This window comes from Sturnira hondurensis, unplaced genomic scaffold (assembly GCF_014824575.4).
Source record: "Sturnira hondurensis isolate 20B ecotype Veracruz unplaced genomic scaffold, ASM1482457v3 Scaffold0014854, whole genome shotgun sequence".
Lineage (NCBI taxonomy): Eukaryota > Metazoa > Chordata > Mammalia > Chiroptera > Phyllostomidae > Sturnira > Sturnira hondurensis.
In genome coordinates, this window is record NW_028087485.1 from 12,117,441 (window position 1) to 12,131,524 (window position 14,084).

A 14,084-nucleotide genomic window follows, 5' to 3' on the forward strand; every position below is an offset into this window, starting at 1 on the left:
CAGACTTCCTGTGTCCTCTTCCACAATGAGAAGAAATTAATATCTCTGTTAGCAATGGACCTTCAGATTCCTTGTGACCTGCCCTTCTACTTATACCCCTGCACGGCCCATGACGGAGAATAACCAGAGTGGCTTCTACTCTCCAAGTACATGTGAGGAAAGGGCCCAGGGCCTCAGGTATTAACAATGCCAAATGATTGAGCAGCATTCTCTTTTGGGTCTCTTAACATCCAACGAGGCAGGCAGGAAAGGATTGCTATTCCCTTTTTGTGGATGAAGAAACTGAGGCTCACAATCACATATATGTGCATGTGCATATGTCAAAACTTAAAATATACTGTAGTGAAATTAATATTCCTGTCCCCATCTGAGAACTGTGGGAGGAGTGTTACCTAAAGGTCCCAAGCTAGAGATGAAGACAGCAAAAGAAGTAGAGAGGTAAGGGGAGAAAAATGGCCTTTGAACAAGAACTCTCCCTACCAGTGGCTGAGTGTGGCCAAGGGTGTGGTGTAGCTCTCTGTACATAAGGACATGTATATACTCCCCAAGCTCTCAAGGCACCAACTTCCCACACAAGCTTCCCTACCCCATAAGAACCTTGTCTTCCTGCACAGCCTGAGCCAAGGGCCAGTGAACCAGAAGGTTCAGAAATTGTCAACATGTCCCCAATCTCCTCAGCCACAGGCCTAGATCCCTACTATGGGCTCCAACCCTAGCACATGATTAAGGAAGAAGAAGCAGGCAGATATTGAGGGAGCATACACCCCTCCACCCCATGTGTCTGTTCTAATATTGGCGAAACACAGGCTCTGGCAGCATCCAGAATCTTGAAGGGCCCAAGGTAGCCAGAGGCAGTCGTAGATGGGGATGGCAAATTCGGCAACAGACTAACCAACTAGGCCTCCCTGAGGGCCTCAAGCATCACCTCCAAGGAATTTATTTTACTTAATTTCTTCTTTTTCTAAGTTGAGTTTGGCGGGGGGAAGGGAGGGAGAGAGAGAAACACCTATTTGTTGTTCCACTCACTTATGCATTTATTTATTTTTATTTTAAAGGCTTTTATTTATTTATTTATTTATAGATTTTATTTATTTATCTTTAGAGGGGAAGGGAAGGAAAGAGGGAGAGAAATATCAATGTATGGTTGCCTCTGCCGGGGACACACAATGTATCGTGTGTCCCCTGCCAGGAACTGTCCTGCAACCCAGGCATGTGCCCTGACTGGGAATCGAACCGCGATCCTTTGCTTTGCAGGCCTGCGCTCAATCCACTGAGCTACACCAGCCAGGGCTATCAGTTAATTCTTTTATGTACCCTGACCGGAGATGGAACCTGCAATCTTGGTGTATCGGGACAATGCTCTAACCAACTGAGCCACTAGGCCAGGGCAGGAATTTACTTAATAAGTACTTATAAGGTATTTGCTATATACTTTGCACTGTTGTTAGCACTTTACAAGTTTGTTAGTTTCCTATTGCTTCTATAGAAAATTATCACAAACTTAGTGGTTTAAAATACATTTATTACCTTACATTTCTTGAGTTCAGAAGTCTAAAACTCTAGGTCAGCAGGGCTGTGTTTCTTCTGGAGGATCAAGGGGAAAATCAGTTTTTTTGCTTTTACCACTTTCTAGAAGCTACCGTCATTCCTTGGCTTGTGGACACATCACTCCAATCTCTGCTTCTGTTCTCACATCTCCTTTGACTCTGCTACTCTGTTCCCTCTTATAAGACCTTTGTTATGACATTGGATCTGCACAGATAAACCAGGATAACCTTCTCATCTTAAGATCTTTCACAAAAATCATATCTTCAAAATCCCTTTTGGCATAGGTTTTGGGGATTAGGATGGGGTCTTTGTGGGGGTGGGTGTCATTATTTTTCCTATCACAACAAGTATTATCTAATCCTAAAAACAACCCTACAAAGTAGGTGGGTTTACTAATCCCATTTTGCAGATGTGGAAGCTAAAACAGCTAGAAGTTTAGTTTATCCAAGATTATATATATAGTATGTGACAAAGCCATCATTCCATCCCTAGCAGCCTGTCTCCAGGGTCTGTGCTCTCAACCAGCACACAAGTGTTTGGGGGCCTGACAGAAGCAGATGTTCTGTGTCTGCCCCTGCAGACACACACTGTACGTGCTCAGACATCTCACATGATGTCTGTGTATTTTTCACACACATGTTAAGTCACACATATGTATATACCTTTCACATATATAAATTCTGCTCATATATACAAGTTGTATATACACACAATACCTGGACACCCATTCAGAAACATCCACTGTGCTTACATACACTCACACTACACACATGTACACACTCTCTGAACTCACACATACAAATTTATGCACACTACCCCAGAGCTTATGCATAAATACATATTCTGCACACATAGAAGATGTACTTTGCACGCTATCTGCACACAGAAACATCCTGTGTTCACAACCACATAATGCCTGTGATATATACAACTTGTATATGCATGCACACTTAACCATGTAAACATACATTCTTTACAAACACATCTTGCCAAGAGATATATAATACTTGCAATGTCATGCACATTCTGTACATGAATACACGACACACATATACTCAAAAAATCTATGCTGTCTAGACACATATCTTACCCATGCATAGATTCTATGCATACCCACATATACCCTACAAAGACACTAACTTGGCACTTGAACATCGTATAAACAGAAACACTCTGCACCCCAAAGCTCTGTGACCTGCATGGACATTTATATACCATGAATATGTTCTCAGGGACTATACGTATACATACAGAGACTCTGGGGACACACCTACTGGACATGCACACACATCCCACCCAGAATGCATACTTTCACACACACATACAATCCTTTCTTAATACTTTATATACACCCGACCTAAAGTTAGATGTATATCCTGTTCAGCTGGATGAAACCCACGCTGCATTGTCTGCTTTAATTAGCACTTCACACCCATACAAATAACCACACAATGTACAGCCTTATCCTAGATTTTGAGGTTCGTCTTTTGGCAATTACCAACACTCGCCGGGTGTTCTCCCCATGTTTCTGGGGAGGAGGCTGCGGCTGGGGGGCGGGCCTAGCTCGGAAGGCCCCGCCCACGGTCACCAGCCCCCGCCCACGGCCGGGCACCACCCCCCGCCCTCCGCAGGGGGGCGAGGGGCGCCCCCCGATCCGAATCCCTCAGCCCCAACAGAAAGTAGTTCCAATACCATGTTTGTTAACTAGGTTATCTAGGCTGTGGAAGATTTTAATGTTGAATTTTATAGCTTTACCACGCTCTGCCGTCCTTGTGAATATTGTAATATTGCATTTTTTACAAGTTACTCTTCTGTTAATGTTCCAGCTAGTAACTTTTATAATCCTCCTCAATGAAATTTTTTTGTATTCTTCCGCACCGTTAACCCCAATGGCGGCGCCTCGGCCCCTGGCAGGAGGCAGATACGAGATGAATTCCTCTTTAATCAGAAATAATAATAATAAAAACACACACGCAGCTCCGCTGCCTCTCACTCCGGCTTCCCCTGCCGCCGCCACCGCCTCTCGGGGCCGCCCGTGGGCCCCGCGCCGAGGCCCCGGGTCGCCCGCAGACCGCGAGGCCGCCAGGCCGCGGGCCGCCTGCCCCAGGCCGGACCCCGGCCGCTCGGCGGCTCCCTCCCCGAAGCTGCGGCTCCCAGAGTCCGAGTCCTTCCTCTTGCCCTGAGTCTCCAAACCCCAGCTCACCTCTCTCGCTTCCACCCCTTTTTGTTCCTTGTGTCTGTCTGTCTGTCTGTCCGTCCGTCTGGAACTTTCCCGCTGCCCCTGCCAGTCACTGTCCCTCGTCTTTCAGGCGCTCCTCCTTCGCCTCCGTGGGCCCTGCTCTGTCCCTGCCTCCCTTGTGGATCTCTTCTTCCACTGCCAGGTTTCCTCTCTTTCCCACCGTTTTATCTTCTTTTTTCATTTCAGAAGACCAGAAACCATTTGGGGTGGAGTGGGGAGTCCCAGAGAAGGATGGACCGTGCTTAGAGAAATGAGGCTTTAAACTAGGTTGGTTGGGGCTGGTTTGGGGTTGGGGGTACATTTGGAGCCAGTAGGGAAGGGGCCATGCAAACGGAAGGGGTCAGCAGAAGGAGGGAAAGGATGTCTACAAGTTGGGGGTGAAGGCTAAATCAGAGGATCTGGATCCAGGAGCCCGGGGAGAGAAAAGCAGCTGGCTTAGTGTTAGACATACTCTTGCCCGGGGGTCGCCTAATATCTGATGGGAAAGACTACCAGGGAGATATGGGGACAATGAGGTGTTACACAGAGAGATGAGGCCTGCAGTTTGGGAAGAATGGTGCTGGAGGGAGATTGTGTGTGCATGCTTAGGTGTGTGGGTTCAAGGGCCTGTGGTCACTGGCAACCGCACGAGAAAGTATGATCTGAGATCACTGCAGAAACCATGAGCTGCTTCATCCAGTAAACAAACATTTACTGAGCACCCACTATGTACCAGGCCCAGTGCTAGACCCAGGAAAAGTAATGATGAGTGAAATACAGTCTCATCTCATGGAACTTACGGACTAGTGGAGGCGACAGATATTAATCAAATAATCACACAAATATATCTTTGCAAACTGGGATCACTGCCAAGGATTTTAAAACTGGTGGGGGCGGGGTGGGGAATATATCCTTGTGGCTTTCAAGAATCTTAGGGGGGTTGAGGGGAGCAAATTAGACTGAAGGCTTGGTAAGGTTGTCGTCTTCCTCTTCCTGGTCCCGCTCCCAAGAAGTGGGAGGGACTCCTGCCCAAATTTTGCAGAGGTTACAACTCTCCAAACTGTGAAGTGAGTTTTTATCAGCTGGTTTTCAAAACTCCCTTTAGTCCGATTTCCCTGGAGCCTTCCAGGTCTACTAAAGTACTCTCCACCCACGTCACGCAGAGGGGATGGCGGTCCCACACGTGAGACAGAGGTGCCCAACATCTGGAAAACAATTGGAGCGCCAGAGCAGCTGAACATCTGGACCGCTAATCAAGGAGCCACCAACGGCCTCTCAAGACAGGATGGCGCAGGGAAGGGGATAGAGGAATGGGATAGTTCAGCCAGAGGGGCACTCGATGCCCCTGTCCCTGCTCCTCCCAGCCGGGCCCGGGCCCAGAATCTGCCTCCAGGCAATGCTGAGTGCCGCCCCCGCCGTTTCAGTGCCCCCGCCTGTACCCCCACCAGCGGAGCCCTAGGTCAGCTAGGAAGGGTTAATGGCCCTGCGCCCCACTCCTACCTCCGCTGCGGGTCAGGAGCATGCAAGTGATGGGGAAATTGTTAGATGACTACCAGGGGAGGGGAAAGGAAGAGGGACCAGAGGGGGAGGCAAGGGGGTGGGGTGGGAACGGGTGGGGCTGGGGCACCCGGCGCGCCTGTGCGGAGCGCGGAGGCTGCGAACGCCCGCGACAGTAAAACATCTGTAATGTGCCATTCGCCGCTGCTCGCTGATTGCTCATGGATTAAAGATTAAAATCTCGGCTTTGGCAGATGGGGAGAGAGAGGAAACTCTTACGAGCACGTTTTGCATCTGCATTTCATTCTGCTCCGTTCCCTGCGCCACGCCTGGTGGCGCCCGCCCCACCCCCACCCCACCCCCACCCTCACCCTCACTCCCACCCCGCTCCCGGCTCCCCCTGCGCGGCCAGGCTGGGCCTTCCCTCTAAAGCCCTCGGTCCTTTTCCCGCCCTTCCTGTCGCTCGGAGCCCTAGGCATCTAGTTTCCTTTATCTCTTTCTCATCTGGAGCTCTTGCTTCTGATCCAGTATTGGTCACTTTCCGGCTCCCACCCAGACTCCAGGCAGGACACAGTGAACCTCCCCAGAAAAGGGACAGCCTCCATTCCACGAGTTGGGGGCGCCACCCACGTGCCCACTGTGCTTGGCTTTCTACCCAGGGCGAGTACTGAGGCCAGGAGTGCTGGGGTGTGGAAAGTGGATCCAAGCTTGGTACTTCGGACTGTTGGAGGCCGGGAAGAGTCATCGTGGTGTGGCCAGGTGGGCTCACCTGGGTGAATGCGTCCCCTCGTGTTTTTCACACTGAGCTGCTATGGAGGCAGGGAGTGGTGGGAGGGGGAAAGGGATGGGGGCCAGGAGGACTCTTGGGAGCTTTTAGGGCCAGCAGTGAGACTCTTGGACCAGGGTCTGTTCTGGCTTTGAGATCATCCCTGTAAGTTAGTCTGGTCCTGGGCCACTGAGGAGTTGAAGAGTGTGCTGATATGCTTGGGACCTGGGGGCAGATCCACAGGCTCCCTCATTTTCTTCACCTCCCAGAAAGTGTCCTTGGCATCAGACTTTGTTGGGGAGGGAAGTCCAAGCACAGAGAATTAGAGACAAAGGACTGTGAGAAACACAGAGAGGTATTAGGGAAACAGAAAAGGAACGAAACGCTAGTCAGAGTACTGTGGCAGATGCGAGCACCTGCATCTGGTGGGGGGAGGAGAAGGCTGGGGCGCCGGTGGGAGGGGGGCCCTGCTTGGGTTCTCAGGCTCCAACTGGGAGGAGGAGGTTGGTTCAGGGTGAGCAGAAGAAAAGCTGAAGAAGGATGAACGAGAGGAGGGACAGTGTGGCAGATGTAATTAATTACCGCATATTAAAATGTTTGTTTACAGAGATGAACAGCGTCCGAGGTCTGATGGTAATTAATTCACGGTGTTCCAAGCCCTCGTTGAGCCCAAACCCCTCTTGGGAGGTCTGGGGGTGGACTAGCCTGGGGAAGGTGCTGGCTTTCTGTCGCCCTCCTCTCATCAGGGATTGGAGCCCTGCTTGCTGACACTGGAGGGAACCTCGGAGAGCAGTTGCTCAAGCCCCATCCTGCAGCACACACCTGGGGAAAGCAAGGCCAGACGAGACTTGTGGGGAGTGATTCGCTCAAGGCCACGAGCTCGTCAATGATGGAGCCAAGAGAGTAGCTCCTGTTTTCTTGCTTCTGGAAACGTGTTCAAGACCCAAGGAGCACTGAGGAGACAGCGCTCCTGGGCAGAGATGATATCACAGAGAAGGCATAGCGGGGAGTTAGGGCTGAAGTAAGGGTTTGAGAAGGAGACTGACTTAGGGCCTGTGATGGAGAGGAGACCAGAGACCCCCTCACACTGGAGAGATGGAGGGGAGCATAGTGATCAGAAAGCAGCTCCTCCCCACCACACCATCTTGGGCCGAGATAAGGGAGCCAGCCAAAAGCAGTTAGTATCCCCAGCCTCATAGAGTGACACAGTCTGCCAAGCTCTGCCACTCTCAGCTGGGTGACCTTGGAGAAATAATATAAATTCTGTGAGCCTTTTTCTGCATAAAATAGACACGTTCAATGTAGAGTAGTTGAGAAGAATGTGTTGGTTGTCGGTACTTTCACAGAGGGACTAGGCAGTGGCACTGAACACGGTGTGGCTACTGCCTCTTCACTCACACATGTCCCACTCAACAGCAGAGACACAAGCTGTACTCACAAACATTTTTCAGTTCATTCATTCATTCACCAAGAAGCCAGCTGACTGCTGGGCAGATATGGGTGGGGGGGTGCAAGATGAGTAGAAGATCTGCCCCTGTTTTATAAGATGTCACAGGATTCACAACTATGAGAAAGACTCAAAAGTGAAGGCACAAAAGGAAAGTCACCTGAGTGAGGGGCACAATTAAGGGATAGGAGTATCAGTGGACAGCTGGGCCTTCTGCTGCTGGCTCCAGGAGGGAGGCTTCCTGGAGAATCTGGGCCCCAGGCTAGGCCACAGAGGACTCCTGGGTAGGAGTCAAGCAGGAGTGGAGGAAGGGGAAGGCTCTGTGGGCAGGGCCAGCAGTCCATCCTGGACTGCAGTGAAGGCAGGAAGGGCCTGCCCCAGGAGCCCAGAGGGATCCCACGTAGGCCTCTTAGTTGGGAAGTTTTGTAGGGGGGTCCCTCATTTTCTCCTTCAGGCCTTCCTCTTTTCATGCGAAACCCAGGACTGAGGCCAGGTGGTGGAACAGGCAAATTTTCCCTCATTTCTCATGACGAAGAAGTAGCATGGGAGGAGCTTGGGCGAAGGGAGACAGGAGAGGCTGATAGCAAGGAGTAGGTTGCATGGAGTTGAGCAGAAAAGTAACTGGAGAAGGATGAATGAGAGCATTTGAGGTGAATGAGGCATTGGCTCCCTGAAGGGTCTGAGCTGGTGGAAGGTTGAGAACAGGAGGCCATGATTAGCCTTTGTCTGGGGCTGTGAGGGACATGCCGAGTGTGTGAGTACAGGGCGGCCGGAGGGCTCGTATGAGTGGCCATATCTACAAGGGTGTGTTTACAGGGGTGGGGATGTGTGTGGGAATGTGTTTGGGTGTGCAGCCAGTGCCTCAGCGCGCCCCAGAGCATCTGAGGGTCCCTGTGTGAGGAAATGCTGAGGCTATCTTTGTGCATCTGGGCCGTTCTCCTATAGCCAGGGCGCCTCCACACGTATGCTTCCCTGCTGTGGGTGAAGTGGGAGAAGGGACAGGGCCTCTGAAGGTGAAGGGCCATTCCCCAGGTGGCAGGACACCAGGGCCCACACCCAATGCACTAGCCTCCCTCTCTGTGCCTGAGTCAGTGACAGGGCCTGGGTCTGGGTGGAAGTTTCTCCTCGCAGCCCCTCAGCTTGGCTTTGTTATACCTGTGGGGAGAAGTCAACTAAGATATGTTCATTGCAAACAAACAAACACAAAGAGAAAAAAAAGAAAGAAAATAAAAGAAACCCAAGAGACACGAATAAGCAAAATGAAGAAAGGGAAATGACCTGTCAATTCGCACCCAGGGAGAGGCCCCTCGACAAGTTGGTATATTTCTTTCCAGCCCCTTTTTCTATGTGAACATGGTAAAAACAGAAGCAGGGCGCTGGAGGGAAACCGTTTTTTGTTGCTGTCTGCTTCCCTCTGCCAACACTGATGGCTGCCATGTGCCTCACCTGGTGCCCCTCTTGTCCCTATTCCCCCCTCAACTCGGCCCTTCCCCTCTCCCCTCCCTGGGATACACGGGAGGCTTGGTAGCGACTTGTTGGACTGGGTCGTGGGGGCCAGGCACCTGCGGGGGCGCCCCAGCCAGGCTGGGCCAGGAGCGGTGGAGGAGCGCGGAGCAGGGGCGGAGCCGCGAGAGGGAAGGAAGCAGAGCGGGGCGGAGCAGGGCTGTCGCTTCCCATCAGGAGGAGGATTGTTCCCGACACGCGCAGGCCCCGCGGCGTTTCTGTGTCAAGGAGTTTTGCCGGCGCCGTGACCCGTGCGACGGGGGTCGGGCTGCGCGCGGGGAGCGGCCAAGAGTGACCAGCGCGGCCGGCCGCATCATCACCACCTGGCCGGGTCACTGCTTCGCTCTCCTGCACGGAGATCCGCGGGGCGGGGGAGGGGCTGGAGGGTGGGGGCGGCGGGTTTCTTCTAGTATCACTGCCCGTCCGTCCCCCTTGAGGAAGGTCAAGTGGGAGAAGCATTTCCCACAGAGAGGGGGAAGCGAGAGAAATCGCCACTTTGGGCCTCAGTTTCTTCCCTTTGAAATGGAGGGGCGGTCTTTCCTGGTCCTGAATTCGGGATGTCCTGTGCTCTGAGAAGTGGATGAGGCCACTGCCTGGAGAATGCAAAGCTTGAGGGTGGGCCAGTCTCCCAAAGAGGACTGGAGAGGCCTTGCCAGGCCCAGAGTTGGCCCCAGAGCCAGAGTGGCCCAAATAGGACCGGAACCTGGACTCTGGGTGGAGTGAGGCCAAGGACTTGCAAGGCTGGGGGTGGGGTGTCTATGCAAATAAGACGATAATGACCTGTGGGTGGCTGAGTTTCCTAAGAGGGCCTGCAGAGAGGGAGGGGTAGGCTCTTAACCTCTTCCCGCTACCCACTGGTCCCATCTGAAGTCAGCCGCTCCCATATTCTGCACTTAATGATTTTGACAGGCCCCACCCGCACACCATCGGGGCCTTTGTGTCTGCCAGACCAATGGCCCCTCTCCTGGGCCCACCCATCAGTCACCCGGAGCTCCAGCTGTTCCCAGCCTTTGGAGCAACCTCAGCCGCCACCACTACAAATTGACTCTCAACAGCCGCTCCGAGACCCCTTTTCTCCCATTGTCTCAGGACAAATGGCCCTTCCCATGCTCGCTGCTCCACAGGCCCAGCCCAGTCTGCCTGCTGCTTCTGGGGAGGGGAGGAGAGCCCACTGAACTCTTCCAAAAAGCCCTCCTCCTCCTCTAAACTCTACAATCTAGCCAGGCTGGTGGAGCAGACAATCCCACGGTCCAGTTCTGGCCTAGACACGCTGTATGTATCCTTTCCTCAGTCAGAGCAAGGCTTCATGAGGCTAGGACTGAGACCCCCTCTTCTGTTTCTCCCGCAGCCCTTTGAGTTGGGGAAGTCTCACTCTGTGCTAGCTGGCAGAGGCTGAATCAAGAGGTAAAAGAGGAGAGAGGGAAGGATTGGGGGGCGGGGGGGATGTGGGAACCCAGAGCCAGGGTTCCCAAGAGCCACCGCGGCCAAGCACAGAGCCAAGACAATTACATGCCTAGTTTTGCTGATTGCATCAAAATCATTAGAATGAGGGATCTGAAAAATTGTACATTAAGGGTAGAATTAGAGAGGGCTTTAGAGACTGGCGTGGGCATCCCCAAAGTGAATCTGGTAGGATTAGCTCAAATCGTGCTATACAAACAGATGCTTTCACATTTCATCCCGATGACCTTCTCACCCCCACCATCCCCACCATTCCCACCATTCCTTTCCGTCTTTTTCTCTCCTTTGCAGGATCTCTGCTTAAAGTCTTTCTCCTCACTTCTCCTCTTTTACTCTCTTCCTCTCCCATACTCCGCCTTGCTCCTCCACTCTGACTTGCTTAGGTTGAATTAGTGAGTAGGCCTGAGGGGACACAGTGGGTGGGGTCTTTGGCTTTTGGAAGTGGGAGGCAGGCAGACCAAGACATCCCTCATGGCACCTGCCCCTAGTCAAAAGGTCCATCGCAGCATCTGTGCCAGGGCAGCAGGAGAGTTAAAATGTTCTGCTTAGGCACGAAGAAGGGGGTGAGGCTATGTACTAGTGTCTGTGCAAGAGGAAGCCTGAAGGTCAGTCTGGATGAGTCTGTGGCTGCCTTTGTGTGTGTGTGTGTTCCTGCTGAGTCTTGATCTTATCGGTAGCTAGTCTTCCTCCAACGAACTGGCCAAAGTTCTGGGGAAGGGAGCCAAAGGGCCTCTCTTCTGGTCCCAAGGAGCGGTGTGCTAGGTCCTGAATTGCTACCAGGTGGGCTCACACCTGGCTAGCTTGGGCTGCCCAGGGGAGATTGTTACGGCACTGGTGAATGGGCCTATCTGGCTAGGGGAATGGTGGAGAAAGGACGGGGCGTGAGTGGGGGTGGAAAATGAAATTGCCAGCCTGGAATGAATGAATGGTGGAGTTTCTCTTTTGTAACCGGGAATAATTAAGATAGATGTGCGGATGGATTAGCTGTCCTGCAAGGTCAGGAGCGCATTGCCGGATCACTCTATTATTTCGCTGCGCCACAGCTACCCGACTAACGCCTTTTTCATGATATTTTGAACATCCGCACAGAAAAAACCAAGTGAGTGCACGAGAGATACAAATGGATCGTTTGGTGGAGAAATCCGTCTTCGTCACCGCCGCCAGGCCGGGATTAATGCGATTGAAGGCTCCTCCAGGCTCCGCCAGGGAGACAGGCTCAGGAAAGCAAGAGAAATTGGTTTGTACCCCTGGGAGCACGATTGATGGGCCTGACCTGCCAGGCTCGGCTGGGGGCAGGGAATGGGTCTGGGGCCTGGTCTTGGCCTGGGTGGGGCCCTGCCCTGAGGGAGAGGCCTAGACTGGGCTGGAACCCACAGGAGTTTGCTTTGGAGGCTGTGGATGTGCTGGTGGGGAAGATTACAGGCTCCAATGCCTCAGGTAGGCAGAGAGACTCTAGAGGAAGAACAGGAATGGAAGGGGTCTAATCCCCAGTGACACACCTCTTTCATGAGTGTCCGGGGGAGGCTGCTGAAGTCTATCAGGATGTAGGATCTGAGGAGAAGGTCTGAACAAGGGCAATGTGACCCATTTACTCTCAGAGCAAATATTTACTGAGCCTGAAGCACGTGACAAGCACCAGGCTATATGTGGAAACATAGTGCGGTTCCTGCCTTCATGGAGCTGAGAGTCTAATCGGGAATGCAGACACTGGACAAGTCATGCCCACCACGTGTTATGGGGCTTGTGATGGAGAGGCCACAGCAAGAGCACAGGACCTCAGCTAAGAGATTTGGAAGGTCTTTCTTCAAGGGGTGACATGAAAGCTGAGTCTTGAAGGATAGGTAGGAGCTACCAAGATACGGAAGGGAGAAGAGCAGTATCTTATAGGCAGAGGGGACGGACTGTTTGAAGGTCTGGAGGTTAGGGGGCTGATGGAGAACTCTTCACCCACCTGATGGGGAACTCTTCACCTCCACGATGGAGGAGGAAGGATCTACCGTCAGAGAGGTGAAAATGACTTGTCCAAAGTTACACGACTGGCAAACGGCAGAGCTAGTGTTAGAACGAGGCCTTTCCCTTGGTGTTCAAGTGGCTGCGGGATCGTAGCAGTCTGGTGGAAAAGATGAAGTTTTTGATTTCTGAAAGTGGCGGATATATGAACCTCACTCGGGAGGCCATAGAGAGAGGGGAGCAGGGCACACACACGCACCCAGACAGCCCTGTGCACGGAGCGAAGCTGGCCTCTGTGGGACGATGGAAGAAAAGTTGCCAATTTTTGCTTGTTATTTCCCTTTTTACTTATTAAATGTTTGGGTATGGTAAAAATGTAAACACTATACATGGATATATAGTGAAAAATAAGTCCCTTCTCTTCCTTCACTTTCAATCCCTATATTGCCTCCTGGAAGCAAATACTGGTAACATTTCTATATTTAGAAATGTTGTACACACATAGAAATATCCTCTATATTCACAAATGATAGCAAACTATAGACTTTTAGAAATATTTTTAAATATTTGATTTATTTATTTTTAGAGAGAAGGGAAGGGAGAGAGAGAGAAACAATAACGTGCAAGAGATACATAAATTGGTTGCCTCTCGCATGTCCCTAACCAGGGACCTGGCCCGCAACCCAGGCATGTGTCCTGACAGGGAATTGAATCGATGACCTTTCGGTTCGCAGGTCGGCACTCAGTCTCCTGAGCCACACCAGCCAGGGCCGTACACCTTTTTTATGTAACAAATTATATTAGAGATTATTCCAGAGTAATGCATGGAGGACTCCCTTATTCTTTAGACCAACAGGGTAGAATTTCATTGTGAGGATGTGCTGTTACTTACGAAGCCAGGCTGGTATGGATCTGGGTTGATAGTGGTCTTCTCCTACTGCAAAAAATACCAAAGTGATTACCCTCGAAGTAGAATGCTCGGGTTAAAGGGAATGTGTCGGGGAGAGTTTGGGCTTTGGCCTTGAAGGGAGACAGCAATGACGTAAGAGGAGAAAGCGATGGGAGAGAGACGGGCTCGGGGGAAGGTGGGCATAGCAGAGAGAGCAAGGGGCTGAATCCCGAAGACTGAAGTCTTAGGCCCCAGTCTGGGCTCTTTTCTAGTTCTGAGTTCTTTACTAGTTCTGAGTGACCTTAAACAAGTTATTGAACTTTTCTGTAAACTTCTTTTGGTAATATGCGAACAATATGAACCTCATTAATTTGTGGTGAGGTTTAAAAGTTTTCCATGGTTATGCACAGAAAAATGGGTGGGGAATAAGTAGGTTTACAGCTATAAGTACACAAAACCGAATTAAGTCTTGTATTATTATTTGTAAATCTTTTTAAAATTTACTTATTTATTTTTAAAGAGAGGGGAAAGGAGGGAAAAGAGGAGGGAAATATCAGTGCGTGGTTGCCTCTCACACATCCCCAACCAGGGACATGGCCTGCAATGTAGGCATGTGCCTTGATTGGGAATGGAACCGGTGACCCTTGGGTTCACAGGCTGGTGCTCGATCCACTGAGCCATGCTGCCAGGGCTATTATTTGTTAATTATTGTAGTGATTTCCATATGAACAACTGTAAACCTACTTTTGCCGCTTTTACAGTAAAAGCAGCAATTATCATTGGGAAGTGGTATTTGAAATTTTTT

General features: G+C 51.2%; 1 long non-coding RNA gene across 2 annotated transcripts in view; it reads left to right on the forward strand.

Annotated features, from left to right (window-relative positions):
* The window catches only part of LOC118999510 (uncharacterized), a 71,871-nt gene that overhangs the window by 18,105 nt on the left and 39,682 nt on the right, over positions 1-14,084 (forward strand). Inside the window, exons 1-2 of one of the 2 annotated variants that reach the window (XR_005069116.1) lie at positions 10,324-10,383; positions 11,530-11,677. This is a non-coding gene — a long non-coding RNA (uncharacterized LOC118999510). Of the gene's footprint in view, positions 1-10,323; positions 10,384-11,529; positions 11,678-14,084 lie in introns of those variants that run through there. The other variant, XR_005069115.1, reaches the window with a different exon arrangement.